At 31.0% G+C, this 12,500-nt stretch overlaps 1 protein-coding gene across 21 annotated transcripts in view; it reads left to right on the top strand.

Annotated features, from left to right (window-relative positions):
• Positions 1-12,500, top strand: part of ctbp2a (C-terminal binding protein 2a) — a 126,996-nt gene that overhangs the window by 71,652 nt on the left and 42,844 nt on the right.

The following is a 12,500-nucleotide window of genomic DNA, read 5'->3' as shown; positions in this document are numbered from 1 at the left end:
AGAGTCTGATTTGTTTTAGTCTGACTGGAATAAAAGCAGTGAAAAAGTTAAAGGCCAATATTATTACTATAATTTTTTTTAATTTTTTTTATTAGCTTTAGAACAAACCTCTGTTGTCCAATTACTTGCCAATTAAGCTTTATATTACACTTCAAGCCGAATACTAATATCTTGCAAAATAACAAAAAATAAATGCAAAAAAAAAAATAGAAATGGAATGTACTTTGAATGTGGCAAAAAATGATTATTATTATTATTTTTTGGTTGAAACTATTGTGTTTAAAAATGTCTTTAAACAGAACTTTAGCATAATAAAAAATTCTGAGGAGGACCAATAATTTAGATTATGTCTATACATGTATAGTAAGACTCATTTAGACTATATATGATATTTATGCACTGTAAACAATGCTGGGTCCCACACAATCCATTTGTGTTGAGACAACATGAAGAAGTTAAATTAACCTAATAATGTTTGAACATAAAACAATTAAGTTGTTCCAAAAAAACTCATAAATTGTGTTGTTTCGTCTTATTTTAAATAAGTAGTTTATTAGCAAATGTAATTTTGAGTGTCTTTCACTTTTTAAAAAAAGGAAAAATGTTGACATTTAGATCTTATTTTTAGCATAAAATCACAAAAGCTGCCATTTCACCCTTCATATCATTCTGATTAATCCAAAATAATTATTATTAACATGTCATGTCTTTTAGAATTTTAGAAAGCATGCACGCACATACCACAATATAGTCAAATGCTTCTTAATGAACTACCCTGAAAACAGTCTGCTTCCTTGCTCATTGACCATATATGGTCATTCCAAATGCCCCAAGATTAATTGCGTCTATATATGGACATGCTGGGACGACCCTGGCAGAAGACCTTCCTTTCTAGTAAGAAGGGATTATGTAGAGATGGCGATGGGTGTTGTGGTCAAGCCATATGAGAGTGTTGCAGGTCAGGTGTGTGTGTTTGTGTGTTTATTGTGTGTATTGTGTCTGATCTCGTATTTCAGTTTGATGCTATTGATGTTTCTTTTAGGAAGGAAAGCTCTTAGGACTGAGGCGTTTTACTGTGATCATACCGTAGTCTAGGATAAGCCGTCTCTAGTCGTGGATCAGAAGTGTTACTCTCTGAAAGGACGCTTGACGGTGTGCTGTACTTTAGTGCAGGCTGTTTAGTTGAGCTATTTAATTCTAGGCCAGGATGTTTCTGTATAGTCACAGGTGACCGCTAATGCTGGAAAGCTGGAGTTGAACTAGATTTGCATTTCCTAAAGGGAAAACCAACTCATGCTTTGGTCTGTGTAATGAAATGCAGCATTAGAGCCACTTTGTTATAGTCTTGAGAATCAGGCTGTGATTTGTTCTGGTTTATGGAGGAGAATCAACATGAAGTGACTGGCTATGTAGTGACTGTGTGGCTGAAAAGCGACTGGCTGTGTAGATGCATGGATAGGGCCAGTCACAGTTCTGTATGCAAATGTTGTGTTGATGACATCACTCTTATTTAAATTTGAAATGCAATTGTTGTCTCTATATGTGGACAGTTTCTAAAGTATAGCAGTTTTTTATATATATAAAATACACACAGGAATGACAATAAGACAAAGACAATTAAGATGAAGTGTTCAAAATTACCATTCAAGGTGTTTGGATGTATCATGGTAACACTGTGGTATTATTATTTACAGTAGCATGCTGCATACCTTGGTAAAATGAATATAAAACTAATTCTTTACCCTGATATTTACCATATAATCTGGTAGTTTTTATTTATGGATTTTGTGTAATTCATGCAATAGCTAATATTACAGTATTAAAATTTTTTAACAATGCTTAAATACAAATGCCACTCGACAGAGAAAGGGTGAACATGATGCAAATAACAGCCATGTTATTGCATTAGAGCTTAAATAAACTGTACCACAAAACAACATTAGGCATATTAACATACAGCTGTGTCTGCTGAATCGGTTGACCGTTGAAATTCTCTTTTTTTTCAATACAACTGGTTGAGTTATTAAATAAATAACCTAATAAAGGCTTAAAATAGCCCAACAAATCATCCAATATTTTTTAACTGAGCCATGGTGTTAAATAAATAACTCAATTTATTTCATTTACTCAAAACAGTGAGCAGTATGTTAGTGTTTATTTTTGATTTTTAACATGGGTTAATAAAGTTTTAGCTGTTCATTGTTTTGTAACTGTAGCTCAGGTTCATTAAATGGTATTTATTTAATTATACATTATAATATCAATAATTTATGCTGAAATTAAATAGAACTAAGATTATACAACGCTAATTGATAATTAATAATTCAGAAAAATTTTCATGTTAGCTAACTAAATAAAAATGGAAACTTGTTGTAAAATGTTATAAAAATTCAACAAAGTATGTACTAAAAGGGAAAAAATTGCAATTTGATAATAATAAAGTTGGTTCATCAAGGTATCCATTTTAAGTCTCTTTTTTCCAAAGTATTTTTATAAGCACTAATTTTGTTTTTACATTTTATATTATATTCATATTATTATATTTTGTGTATATAACTATCTATATATAATTATTTATTATCATTATTCATTATTATATAATATATCTATATATAATATATCATTTTGTGTTTTTTTTTAATTGTTCTTTAGATAAAATTGTTTGTATATTTATATAATTGTTTTATTATTGTGTGTGTGTGTGTGTGTGTGTGTGTGTGTGTGTGTGTGTGTGTGTGTATGTGTGTGTGTATGTGTGTATACAGTATACAGTATATATACAGTTGAAGTCAAAATTATTAGCTCCCTTTGAATTTTTTTCTTCTTTAAATATTTCCCGAATGATAACAGAGCAAGGACTTTTTCACAGTATGTCTGATAATATTTTTTCTTCTGGAGAAAGTCTTATTTGTCAACTATATATAGTACGATATGGCTGTATATTGGCACTGGTGGGAGGCATGCATGTGTCCCACCAGTGACAATAGACAGCCATATCGCGCTGCCACAACGGCATAATTGTGTATATAAAAAAGGAAATCAAACACAGAGATTCTCAAAACCCTTTTGTAAGAGGAACTATTTATTTCTGCCATTCATTCACATTTGCAGCTGACGTCAGAGCAGCAGGCATTCACCAACGTCACTTAAGAGCTAGTATTTGAATGATTCTCTAGCATAATGTCTAAAGTGATGACAAAACAGGTGATTTTGCTCACATTTTAAGATTATAAGGCTGAACGGCATGAAATGCCATCAGTCTACAGAGATTTCCCAGTATTTCTCTGTTGCAAATGGGTTATCACGATAGTTAACCCTGAAAAAGCCAAAGCAATGCAATCACTACCAGATTACTGTTGTGTTTGCGATAAGGAAAAACACTAAACACATGGGGGCATTTCTCTTTTCTTTCTGTTTACTGAACTAGTCTGCAGTAGCGAAAACCAGAGGCTCATCATTAGAAATAGATAGCCATCTCCAGTTTTAAGACTTTAGGTTGAGTCCCATCTCACACTCAACACACTACAATTACTATGGTATAAATACACCACCACAACGTACAAAAGAGAGAGATTGACTTAGAATATCACTTACCAGTTTAATAATGATTTGATCAGCTGTAGTTTGGATTTTTCCTCTCCTGTAAAAGCTTATTATGTGGTCTTTGTCGCCATTTTGTGGATGGACAATGTCAACCTTATAAATTCTTATGAATAAACAGCATATAGTTGCAATCTAAACAACTACATACATTCTCGACTAAAAAAAGCCTCAAAGGTACATTATGTTGTCCAACAGCTGCAATATTTGTCAAACTGTAGTCCTCTGCTTGTTGCTGGATGTGAGCAGAGTAATACACAGAGGTGAAGAGCCTGGACGAGTTACTGGCAGAGTATCGCACGGCTATCAGCCAATCAAGTTCAAGAACCAGACAGAAGTGAAGTCAGAATTATTAGCCCCCCTGTTTATTTTTTCCCCCAATTTCTGTTTCACAAGATTTTTTTCAACACATTTCTAAACATAATAGTTTTAATGACTCATTTCTAATATCTGATTTATTTTATTTTTGTTGGGATGACAGTAAAGAATATTTGACTAGATATTTTTCAAGACACTTCTATACAGCTTAAAGTGACATTTAAAGGCTTAACTAGGTTAATTAGGTTAAGTGTGCAGGTTAGGGTAATTAAGCAAGTTATTGTGTAGCAATGGTTTATTCTGTAGAATATCGAAAAAATATAGCCTAATATTATATATAGCCTATATATATTAAATATAGCCTAGGCTAATAATGTTGACCTTAAAATGGTTTTTAAAAAAAATTAAAAACTTCTTTTATTGTAGCCAAAATAAAACAAATAAGACTTATTCCAGAAGAAAATTGTATTATCAGAAATACTGTGAAAATTTCCTTGCTCTGTTTAACATTATTTGGGAAATATTTAAAAAAGGGAAAATAAATAAATAAATCAAAGGTGGGCTAATAATTCTGACCTTAACTGTGCGTGTGTGGCAAGTTTATTTATATAGCACATGTCATACACAGTGGCAATTCAAAGTGCTTTACATAAATAAGAATAAAAGAAACAAGTATAAGAAAAAAAACATATAATAAAAATAATAAAAAAAACAACAACATAAAAACAGATAAAATGTCATATAAAAGAATAAAAAAGAAGAGAAAAACATAACAGTGCAATCTGTCGGACATAGCACAGTGCTCATTCTGTAAAGGCACAGCTAAACAGACATGTTTTCAGTCTTGACTTGAATGTGCCTAATGTTTGAGCACATCTGACCATTTCTGGAAGCTGATTCCTGCAGCGAGGGGCGTAGTGCCTGAAAGCTGATTCACCCTGCTTTGACTGAACTCTTGGAATTTCTAGTTTATTAGAGATCCTAGGCCATTTAGTGATTTATAGACAAATAATAATCCTTTAAACTCTATTCTGAATGTAACTGGGAGCCAGTGTAGAGACCTGAGGACAGGGGTGATGTGCTCTGATTTTCTGGTTCTGGTCAGAATCCTGGCTGCAGCAATCTGGATGAGCTGCAACTCTCTGACTGTCTTTTTGTGTAGGCCCATGAGGAGGCTGTTACAGTAATCCACCCTGCTGCTAATAAAAGCATGAACAAGTTTCTCTAAGTCTTTACTGGAAACAAAGCATATATATATATATATATATTCATTTATTTATTTTTATTATTATATCTATTTTTAAGAACAAAGCCATGGTCACATGTGGCTTTTGGCACATATTTCTTCAGAGGCTGCAATATATGCAGTATGTAATGCATTAGTAATGCAGTTATAATATCCAGTCTACTCCACTTTATTACAAGCATGCAATTTTAGTAACCTATTTTTTTCTTGTTATTCTTTTAATGTTCTCACGGTTATGAATGGTAAATAGAGTGAAAAAATGTAGTGTGACGCATACTCAAGTTCTCTTTGTTTTTCTTTACAACTTCAGTCCGTTTTACAGTGCGCTATCTATTCAGAATTTATTCATACAACAAGTTTATTTAGTCTTGGCATGACTGGTCGAGAGAAATAATGAAAAGCGACTCGTATATGCAGCCGGTGTGCATTAATCTGAAGAAATTTGATCAGACTCGGAGGGAAATTTTCAGAATGGAGGAATATAATGCATGCAAATGGAGGGCAAAAGACACTCCAAAACCAAAAAGTCGTTTCAGTTGCCATTTGCCCAGCTCAGCATATTCATTTACTGAAGCTTTTTATAAAGCGAGAGAGGGAATGAAAGAGAAGAGATTAGAGAGGTAAAATCCCACTAGCCATCTGTGCAGGACGGCCCGGTGGGAAAGGACGGAGAAGAGGGGGGGTTTGGGGTTAGAACATAATCCTGCAGAAATGAATGAATGAATGCGTGTACTGTAATCCCTGTCCGCGGTTTCACATCTCATCCCAGCGATCTCTGACGTACACAACTCTCTCCCGCATGACATATTAGCATTAAAGAATCATAAACGGCTGTGAAATTGGTTTGTTTGAACGTATGCATAATCAATTTGCCCTGGTTTGGCATGCAGACGAGATCTGTGTGTAAACAACTAGCAGCGTCTGATATTTCCCACTTCATCAAATGTTAAAGGACTTGTGCATTACTTATGCTGCATGTAGCATTTTTCATTTGTCAAATCGCGTCGGATAACAGTGTCCGCTAAATGAATTCATGTACTTGTAGATGTGTGCTGCGTATTGCGTGTTTGAGCTTTGTTGGATTTAAATAGGGATGTTTTATGTGTTGGATGTGTGTGCGTTGTTGTGTGTGTGTGTGTTAAAGAGAGTGAGAGAGAGGTATGCGGATGGTTTTATGCATGGGTTATGTATTGGGCAATGTTGTTGCCAGGTATGCTGATTTAAATGTCACCAAGGAAGCCTGTTGTGTTGAAATATTGAATACTTTATCATTTGTTGCAGCCTTTATGAATTTATTGCTGAAATGCAGTTTTATTATAGCTGTTTAATGTCCAGTGTAATTGATTGATGAATAATTAAAGCATATTATATTATATTATATTACTGTATATTATATTATATTATTATTATATTATATTACAGTATTTTATTTTATATTATATTATAATATATCATATTATTATATTATGTTATATTATATTATATTATTATATTATATTACACTATATTATATTATACTATATTAATACATTATATTATATTACATTATATTATTATATTAAATTATATTGTATTGTATTATATTTCAAGAACTCGTTTTATAATGAATAAGAATATATTTTTGTTGTTTTTAAACTTCGTATATTGAAAAATATTTTATGAAATTATTCTTTTTATTCATTTTGTTTCTAGTAATAGTGTGTTTATACATTTATTTCTGTTGTGCAGTGTTAAACTTCAAGCACTTATCATAATAATAATATTTGCATTTTTTCCAATAATTTGTTTTTATTCTTCAGTAATCAAACTAGATTTTTTCAAAAATATTTAATAAAAATATCATATAATATTATCGTTGTTGTTGTTTTTTTTTAAATAAAATAAAGCTGCTACATGTATTAAAAATATTTACTTTATTTTCCAGTAAAAGTGGAAGTGGAAAATTTCAAGCCTGTTTCATCATTAATAATAGACTTTTTGTTAAAATAGAGATATTTTTAATACATTTTTTTCTGTAAAGAAAACTACTACATGTATTAAAAAATATTTACTTTTAAGCATTTTTTATAATAAATAAATAATAATAATACTCATACTACTAAAAATAATAATAACAAATAATACAAAAAATTAATATTCATAAATAATACATAATTATAATAATTATAAACTACATGTATTCAAAATATTTAGTTTTAAGCACTTTTCATAATCAACGATAATAATAATAATAATAATAATAATAATAATAATAATAATAATAATTTCAATAAAGAAAACTACCACATTTGTTCAAAAATATTTTATTTTAAGCATTTGTAATAAATAATAATAATAATTATAATAATAAACTGCATTTATTCAAAAATATTTCATTTTAAGCACTTTACATATAAAATGATGATAATAATAATAATAATAATAATAATAATATAAATAATAATAACAATAACAATTTCAATAAAGAAAACTACCACATTTTTTCAAAAATATTTAATTTTAAGCACTTCATAATTAATAATGATAATAATAATAAACAATTATAATAATTTCAATTAAGAACACAACCACATTTATTCAAAAATATTTTATTTTGAGCACTTTTCATTATTAATAATAATAATAATAGTAATTTTAATAAAAACTACTACATTTATTAAAAAATATTTAATTTTTAGTACTTTTCATAATAATAATAATAATAATAATAATAATAATAATAATAATAATAATAATAATAATTTTGTAGATTTTTTTTTATAAATAAAACTCAATTTATTTCAAGAATATTATAAAATATGACTACATTACATTTTATTATATTTTTGTACTTTCAATTCTTAGAGTGTATCTAATTTCCATTACAGTACTATATTCTGTAAAATAATGTTGGTATATTGTAAATATGAACAGGCTCCCACAATAAAAGTCAATTGCTGAGCCCTGAAAAATACAGTTTCAAAACAGAGACATGTATCTTGCAATTGAGCATACTCCAAAAGAGAATCTTGTCTGCGATTTCCTGTGTGTTATTGTGTGTTTGTGTGTGTGAGAGATAGCAAACAGGTCCCAGTGAATTATTCATTGTGAGAAAATGAAAAGGTCACGGAGATTGAGTTTCATTGGTAGATGGAGAGGCAGATCTCTGTATGAACACAGACGCAGAAGCTGGACGGGCCACAAATTGTTTAGCACACTAGAAAAGCAGGGGGAGAAAAAAAAAGACATGAAAGAATCGTCTGATGCTTCACTTTGTATGCTGAATGGATGTCTATACCTGAAGGCCAGATGTTTATCTGTACAAACATCTACTCAAAGAAACTGGTTTGCATCCTATTACAGATCTATAGTATGTGTTTCCTAATGAAACTCAATGGATGATTGATGCGATCTGATTGGATGGTGAAAAGTGGGTGTTAAAGGGGTGGAGTTTTGTAAATGAAAGCAATCAGTGACTAGCTTGTTTATAAATCAGCACTTTCGTTGTGTTTGTTTATTATCCAGTAAAAGTATGTTTATAATTTTTATTTTTATTTTGTGCAGTTATTATAACTTAATTTCATAATCAGTTATTTTACTTTTTATTTATTTTATTTTAGTGTAGTTTATTGTTATTACCACTTTAACATTTCATAATAAATAATAATTATATATAATGATGCATAAAGAATAAATGATCATGTTCTATAAAGAAAACTACTACATGCATTCAAATATATTTTTAATTTTCTTTTCTTTTTAAGTTTTTCAACCTTGTAATTTGCTTTTTGTTTTGTTTTTATTATTTTATATATATTATATATATATATTTTTTCATTTATTTGATATTTTATTTTATTTTCAATTTAATAAATTTTTTAATTTTATTTTGGTTTGTTTTTTTATTGATTGTATATTTTATTTATTTATTTAATTTTAATTTAATTTCATTTTTAATTTCATTTAATTTCATTTTATATAATTTGATTATATTTTATTTTGGTTTTTATTTATTTTATAGTTTATTTTATTTTTAATTGTATTTAATTTTATGTTATATTTGTTTTTTTTATTATTATTTTTAATTATTTTTATTTTTATTTAATGTTTTATTTTATTTAATTTTATAAAAAAAATGAAAGTTTTATTTTATTTATTTTTATTTTTCATTTAATTTATTTTTTATTTTGTTTTGTTTTTATTTAATTTCATTTTGATTTATTTATTTTGTATTATTTTATTTACATTTAATTTAATTTTTATTTATTTAATTATGTTTTGCTTTGATTGTATTTTATTTTATTTTATTTTATTTAACTTTATTTTATTTTGAAAGCAATGAAAATGAAAGCAATTTGTGACTAGCTGATGCCAATAAATCAGCTTTTTCCTTTTTGTATTTGTTTTATTTTTCACTCTGTGTGAGCGTGTTTATTTGTGAATTTGTGTGTGTGTGTGTGTGTGTGTGTGTGTGTGTGTGTGTGTGTGTGTGTGTGTGTGTGTGTGTGTGTGTGTGTGTGTGTGTGTGTGTGTGTGTGTGTGTGTGTACGTGTTTGCTGTAACTCTATTCCCGATGTTAAGCACTGTCACCTCATAAAGAGCCTCTGTCTTTAGTGTAACAAAACACAGCTGTGTGTGTGTGTGTGTGTGTGTGTGTGTAGTAAAACTCTCATTCCCTGGTCCAATTTCTCGCTCTGAAAGGCCAGATGGCTCCTGTCATATAGAGAACTAACAGAAGGAGGGAGCGAGAGAATGTGAAACTAATGAATAGAAGAAGAAAAAAAGTATTTTTGGGAACGAACCGGAGTGAGAGATCACATCTGCTCTGTGTGTGTGTGTGCTTCAGAGTGAAGATTGAATGCTGTGATAATTATCTGTGTCAACGTGTTGCTTGTTTTCTCTTGTTTGGTCACCACACCAGGTTTACTTACTCATCATTCTGATTCAACAGATGAGATTGGATATTATAGTTTAATATTTCATTACTGTCTGGAATCCTCGCTTCTAATTGGTCAGTCGTGACATTGTACGGTATGTTGTTCTCAAATAACAACTGCTAAATAATGTAGGCTCATTCAGGAACATCGAATCACCGTCAGAATCAATATTATATAATACGTAGGTTAGTATAAGCTTCATTCATATGCTTTAGTTTCTGTCGCTTTGCGTTTTTGACTGTTTAGTGCCATCTTGGAAATTAATAATACATAGGTTAGTATATGCTCCACTAAGCTGGTTTTGTTTTTCAGTTTTGCGTTTTTGACTGGCATTTTTGTTTGGTGCCATCTTGTGACTGAATATTGTGCAGGTTGGGCAATACTCCATCAGCTTCCCTTAGCTGGTTTAGTTTCTGTCAGCTGTGTGTTTAATTTAGAGCATTGTCTGCTGTTAAAACTAGGCTAGAGCATCGTCTGTTGTTAAAAGCTAGCCTAGAGCATCATCAGTTGTTAAAAACTACCCTAAAGCATCATCTGTTGTTAAAAACTTGCCTAGAACATCATCTGTTGTTAAAAGCTAGCCTAGAGCATCATCTGTTGTTTAAAACTAGCCTAGAGCATCGTCTGTTGTTAAAAACTAGCCTAGAGCATCGTCTGTTGTTAAAAACTTGCCTAGAACATCATTTGTTGTTAAAAGCTAGCCTAAAACATCATCTGTTGTTAAAAGCTAGCCTAGAGCATCATCTGTTGCTAAAAACTAGCCTAGAGCATCGTCTGTTGTTAAAAACTAGCCTAGAGCATCGTCTGTTTCTAAAAACTAGCCTAGAGCATTGTCTGTTTCTAAAAATGATCCTAAAGCACTGTCTGTTGTTAAAAACTAGCCTAGAGCATCATCTGTTTCTAAAAATTAGCCTAGAGCATCATCTGTTGTTAAAAACTAGCCTAGAGCATCATCTGTTGTTAAAAACTAGCCTAGAGCATTGTCTGTTTCTAAAAATTAGCCTAAAGCACTGTCTGTTGTTGAAAAATAGCCTATAGCACCGTCTGTTGTTGAAAATTAGCCAAGAGCACCATCTGTTGTTAAAAATTAGCCTAGAGCATCTTCTGTTGTTAAAAACTAGCCTAGAGCATCATCTGTTGTTAAAAACTAGCCTAGAGCATCGTGCCAATAGAGTGCCAACATCTGCTGTCAAAAAGTAGCCTAGAACGCCATCTGGTGTTAAAAACGTAAGTAGCCTAGAGCAACATTTGGTGTAAAAAATAACCTAGCAGCATCTACTGTTGTCTACTGTTAAAAACTACCTAGAGCACCAGCTACTGTCAAAAACTCGAATAAAGCACCATTCTGCTGGTAAACTACATTAGAACGACATCTGGTGTTAAAAACTTGCCTAGAGCGCCATCTGTTGTTTAAAAACTAGCCTAGAGCACAGTTTGGAGTTAAAAACTAGCCTTGAGCACCTAATGGTTGTTAAAAACTAGTCTAGAGCACAGTCTGCTGTTAAAAACTAGCTTAGAGTGTGTCTGCAGTTTAAAAACTAGCCTAGAGCACCGTCTGCTGTTAAAAACAAGTCTAGAGTGCCAACATCTGCTGTCAAAAAGTAGCCTAGAGCGCCACCTGCTGTTAAAAACTAGCCTAGAGCGCCACCTGCTGTTAAAAACTAGCCCAGAGCACCGTCTGCTGTTAAAAACGAGCCTGAATCATCATCTGCTGTTAGAAACTAGCCTAGAGCGCCACCTGCTGTTAAAAACTAGCCAAGAGCTGCTGCTAATCTGCTATTAACAACTAAGCTCAGAATGAGTTTAAGAGAGAATATTGATGCATTTTGTAAGTCTTATAATCGATGAAGAATCTTTTGCTTAAAGTTTTATTATCACAAGTATTTTGTACAAAGAAAAAAAAACTATCGGAATATTTCACTTGAAAATCAAGAGTATCTATTAAAAAAAATCATTTTGGCTTTTATGTTTGTTTTGATCAATTGTGCAGCCCTGCCATATTCTTGCTTTTTTAGCATTTCCCTCCTTTTCTGAAGCCTGTTCTGTACCTCAAAAGAAGTGGTAATTTAGTCTTTCATGCACATTTTCATGCTGCCTTCTCTTTGATCCTTTTCGCAGGAGCTCATGGTATACAGACTGCTTTTTGCTTCTGTACCTTTAAGGCTTTATGTAAATGCCCTCTGTTGTAATTGACCGACCGGTGTAGTGTTGTTCATCAAATTACTGAATACTAAAAAGTGTTGATATGCAAATGTGGGCGGTTATATGCTAATGAGCTCATAACTGCTAGAGTTTTCTGAAAGGTCTGTTAGTTCTGTTTGTCCTAAAGAAAGCTTTATGATGGGAATACATACCTTGTTTTTGTCAAATGTGCAGGAAAAACCTTGTTCCTATGGTATGTGTATAATACTGTGTAATGT

Source organism: Danio rerio, chromosome 17, assembly GCF_052040795.2.
Source record: "Danio rerio strain M-AB ecotype USA chromosome 17, GRCz13ab, whole genome shotgun sequence".
NCBI lineage: Eukaryota > Metazoa > Chordata > Actinopteri > Cypriniformes > Danionidae > Danio > Danio rerio.
This window is presented reverse-complemented; position numbering and strand designations above follow the sequence as displayed.